The sequence below is a fragment of the Scylla paramamosain genome, chromosome 6 (genome assembly GCF_035594125.1).
Source record: "Scylla paramamosain isolate STU-SP2022 chromosome 6, ASM3559412v1, whole genome shotgun sequence".
In the NCBI taxonomy this organism is placed as follows: Eukaryota; Metazoa; Arthropoda; class Malacostraca; order Decapoda; family Portunidae; genus Scylla; species Scylla paramamosain.
In genome coordinates this window covers 3,067,501-3,072,500 of record NC_087156.1, presented here as the reverse complement: position 1 = coordinate 3,072,500, position 5,000 = coordinate 3,067,501, and the positions used below count along the sequence as shown (strand labels likewise).

General features: G+C 40.6%; 1 long non-coding RNA gene across 4 annotated transcripts in view; it reads left to right on the top strand.

Annotated features, from left to right (window-relative positions):
- The first annotated feature begins 249 nt into the window (after positions 1–249).
- Positions 250–5,000, top strand: part of LOC135101084 (uncharacterized) — an 8,443-nt gene continuing 3,692 nt past the window's right edge. The window contains exons 1-3 of one of the 4 annotated variants that reach the window (XR_010269005.1): positions 250–362; positions 1,888–2,534; positions 3,297–3,380. This is a non-coding gene — a long non-coding RNA (uncharacterized LOC135101084). The other 3 variants (XR_010269008.1, XR_010269007.1, XR_010269006.1) reach the window with 3 other exon arrangements.

Below are 5,000 nucleotides of genomic sequence, written 5' to 3'. Positions count from 1 at the left end.
CCTTATAGTATCAAAATATTTCTGTTACTCAATGATCTTGTAACATGTTAATATTTGCGATGCACTATTATTAGCGTTAACATAACTATAAGAACATTAGAATAATGTATTGTTATAAAATCGAAGTTCATACGAGACATCGTGCTGAGCGATCCAAATATCATACTTTTCCATATTAAACACCATCGTCCGCTTGCATGCTTCCTTCCCCTCCGACGCTTTGATAAGTCTCACCACACCCCGAACAACTGTTTGTACGATAAGTTGGGCGTCCGGACAGTCCGATCCTTTCATCCTACCACAGAGGCAACGTGAACGGACGCTTCTTCAAGACACCCCCACTTGGCGGAAGAATACCTGTAGTAAGTAGTGCCGTCACGTCATTCTCTCGGGTGGGATTGCACGTTTCTCGACTTCGCTGCCATGGAACTTTAACAACATCTCACAATGCATTGACATTGAGCGAAAAACAGTTTCGCGCCAAAATCATATTGTAATTGTGTAATTGTTAGAGTTCTGGTATCAACGCCAATCATTGAGCCTCACTGACACTGACCTCAGCCAGTGTGTGATTCAGCGTCCGTCTGAGTTGTAGTAAGTGGTGCGCTGAGACTCTGCTGAAAATACTCGGCAACTGCGTACTTGCTAGAAACAAGAACGCAAAGGCTCTCTATCACTTTTGGTTGAGAGCAGAGATAAGTGTGAACCAGTAATGGTCGAGGAGTGGGAAGGCAGAAGCGCATGGACGGAGTGGAAGGAAGTGACGGACAAATTGCAACACAATCCTCTGTTTATACTGTGATCCAAGGCTGCAGGACACCAAGGTGAAAGATGAAGCTGATTAGTAGTGTGAGTTTCCTCGCTGGTGCTTGATTAGTGCTCTACGGATGTGTGACTTTGCTGGTGCAAATCTAGTGTTGAAACACGAGTGTTTGATCTCGCCGATGCAGGATTAATGTTGTGCATAGGTGGATTCTGTGAACTTGCCTTCAACCCAGCTGTAGCTGTGACCTCCCTAAGCGTTTTCCTTTTTGTCTCAGTACAATAGGGAAGTCAAAGTGCCCTCTAAAGACAACTCTTTTCCTTCTCACAATACACTGCGCGTTCCTTACATACGTACGCCATGCCATCAAAACAAAGTGAAAATGGACGTCATAAAAAATATAAAAAAATAGTCCCCAGGTTGGACGGCTCTTCTGGTATCGTTCTTTTTCTACATTAAATTGTACATTTGGTGCCTTGAATCAAATTTTCAGTTTGCGGAGCATGCCTTCTCTACAAAACCTAATCGTTTTCCTCACCGAAACACAGTCGTCTAAGTTTACTGGGTACTGACAGCAACCCCTTCTCTGTTCTCTCCAGCTTTTTTATATTCTCAATTTTATTCCAAAGCTGGATGCTGTGTATACGTGCGCAACAACTTCACTTACATTCGTGCCCTAGCTCCTAAGGTTCTGAATTTTCAACCGTCCGGTTTAGCCATCAGTCAGTTTCAGAGTAAATTAATCTGTGCTGACCACCTCTCACCTAACACCTCTAAATGGTTTTTTTTTTTTCGATCAATTAACTTAAGGAATTTAACACATTCTGTTTTCCCTTTCTCGAAGATTACTATTTTTAGAGACCAGTGTTTACCGCCAGCTTTGGCATTCATCCCCGTTCACTGACCAATCTGGTGAACTAGCCTTTAACTTTGCCATCCTTCACCTAGAGTAATTAATGCAGCAACTTACCCGTATTCCTGATCGTCTTGGAGATGCGCCTAACTTCCTTCACCTTTCGAAACCTCTTATCCTCCTACTTATTCTGTCATTCTGTCCTCACCATTGAGCTTCTTCAATCACAACTTATTTTGCATCTTGTCCTATCCTTCTAATATCTACTTAGGATGCGATGAAGTGGAGGCTCCTCTGGCGTCTTGCCTCCGCTAATTGCGAGACTTGAGGAGGTACTATTCTGACTTCATGGAATGGATAACGACAGAAAATGAGGGTAAAGATAAATTTGCGACAAGTTTCATTGTGCACAAATACCAAAACAATAATAAAAAAGAAAAGCTTTATGAAAAAAAAAACGAGTAGAATAGACTAAAGAACGAAAGCAAATACTAATCATAATGAATGTTGCAAAACGAATGTGTGATCTCGATTGTGCAGATTTAGTGATACAAGAAAAGTGTGTAATTTTGGTGCACAACTAGTATTACAAAATGCAAAACGGATGTGCCACTCCCTGCTGTGTAGAAATATAGTGTTACAAGATCCTATACACACAGCTGGTGTTTAAGGTTGGACTGTTGCTGCCCTGTGCTTAGGCAGGACGGGGCTTACCTCTGCGCTTCCCAATACAGACAGTTCCTACACTCTGCTTGCATTTTCGATTTTGAAATGAGAGAGTTTAAGCACGAAGGTGGAAGTTTGAAGTGGCTTGTTTGTCCTGAAGCAGACTCAACCTGGCTACAGTGGCGGGACGTGCCTTGGGTGGCAGCCTCGCAAACTCGTCTCCGCCTCCTCCAGCTCCTGCTTCTCGTAAAGGTAAAAGATGCACTTGCTTCTAGTTTTTATTCAGTTATTATTTGGTTTAAGGAGAATGTTAGTTTTCTGGTTATACGTTACTTTGTGAAAATGCGAAATGTTGACTTTGTACTCGTTTCAACAATTTTCGATAGTTTTAGGATTATGCAATTCTTGACTAGTGCGGACGAAATTACGATTTTTTTTTTTTCAAGTAAATGACATCATCTGCTAAAAGTTTGCATGTTGTTATGAGTGTTGAATGTTATGGATGTTGTGCATGTTAAAATACTGTCTATCGTTGACTTCCTGCTTATGGTGATCCATTTACCTGTATCCATTAGCAGCAAGGTTCCCTGCTGCATTTTCCCTGCAAATAGTGTGTCGAAAACGATCGCTTCTCTCAGGACCGCTGAAATAAGAGCTAAATGCCTCAAAGGACGATAGCTTCCACTTAGGTAATATACAGTAGTGTTTTGCATATCATTTTTTCCTGCACTCACGTTCCCAGGAACTGTACGTCATTATATCCATGTTTTTATTTTATTTTTATTTTATTTTATTATTATTTTTTTTTTTTTGTTTGGTCTATTTTTTTTTGTTTCTATTTTTTACAGGTTAATTTTTCTTCCTGGCATGCTAAGCGAGTTGTTACGTCCTAGCAGCAAAGTGCGTCATGCATAAACTTCCTCGCGTTTCCCTCTTATCAAAGTTTGTGCCCTTGTCCTTTCCACTTGACAAAATTGTTATTACTTCAATTTATTTATTTATATATTCCTGCAGAGCGCGTGTCGGAGGGAGGGATTGCTAGGAGAGGCTTGACCTCATCCTGACTTTCACACTGGAGTCAGATCATCCAGACCTGAAGTGAGTAGACGGCATGAACCTATGCAAAGTAATTGTAACCTATGCAAAGTAATTGTAGCGATTTGTTTCATGTATACCTGAATAAAATAATCACGAACTTGGCCAGTTATAAAAAATTAAATACTAGTAAATAAGATACTGAATGCATTAACACCAAATATATATATATATATATATATATATATATATATATATATATATATATATATATATATATATATATATATATATATATATATATATATATATATATATATATATATATTACACTTTTCATTCATTCTCCTCAGCCTGAAAGATTAATGGACGGGGAGGGGCCTTCAAACTTTTTTTTTCTTTCCCAGAAGTCATGTTAGAATCTCAAGACTTAGTTGTTTGTATTTTTTTTTCTCTCATCCCTCTTCCTGTTCTCTCTCCTCCACTTTCTTTTATGCCCTGCCCCTTCTTCCATTCGTCATTCCCTTTCCCTTATTTCTATTGCTCATGTTCAACTTTGTTTCCTGATTTTTTCCCCCCACTCACACATTCACTTTTCGTCATCCGTGCGTTCCCTTCTGCTCTGCATCAATATTCAATAAATGTGAAACGAGTTCTTTGCATTGTTAATTTCATACGATGTAGAACGAAATTTTTCCCTCCAGCGTTCCCACCCTTTCCGTTCTTAATGGTTTCGAGCGGTGGACATTTAACGCAACTCGTGCTCAATTCTTTGTTACGTTTTTTCCCCGTACTTTTATCCTGCGTGTCTGATGGGGACTGGAACCAGTATTCCGCGCATGAGCCAGACGAACGCCCCGCTAATCACAATCAAGGGGTCCTTTAGAGGTGATCAGAGGCGCAATAATCACGAATTATGGAAATCAACCACTAGGGAATAAGATAGACAAGGCCATGCTCTTACTTTTGCCGTGAAGATAACAAGGGTGATAGGGGACAGGCGGCGCCTCGGGAAAGGGGAAAGGGAAGAGGAAGGAGGGGATGTTGAAACTTAAATTGACGACAAAGGGGTGATCGAGGACAGGAAGCAGCGCGGGAAGGGTGGGAAGGGAACTAAACTAGGTCGTTGGAGGTGAGCAATGAGTGTAAGGAGATATATTTATGTTACTTTATCTTGGATGAGGCGTCTTGTGGCTTGTTAATCCGTGAAGTGACTGATTAGTGTGTTGTAGTGTGGCTGCCTTCCCCTACCTTCCCTTTCTCTTTTGTCTCCTCGATGCTCTTTCTTCCTTTCCTCTATGCCGTTTCCTGTTATTGTTCTGCTTTTACTGGCATGTCTTATCGTTGCCGTTTCTCATCGTCCTTTCTGTGCTTTTTCCTGTCACTTGTGTGTTTCTACCTGCACCACCACCACTACTGCTGCGTACTGCTGCAGCTCTTGTATGTTTTCAGATTTTTGATTAATCCTTTGTTGGTTTTATAAGCTCGTCACTAATTGGACAACGGGTTAAGGCAGGCTTTCGTCCTTTTAGCCTAGAAAGTGGTCGGTTCATGATCTGCAACTCACTCCTGTTGCCTAATGTTGCATTATATACTTGGTTTTTTCTTCACTGGGCAATGGAACCAAAGTAGATTACGAGAATGTTGAAAAGAAGTTTAGATTAATCAAAGGTAAACGGTATA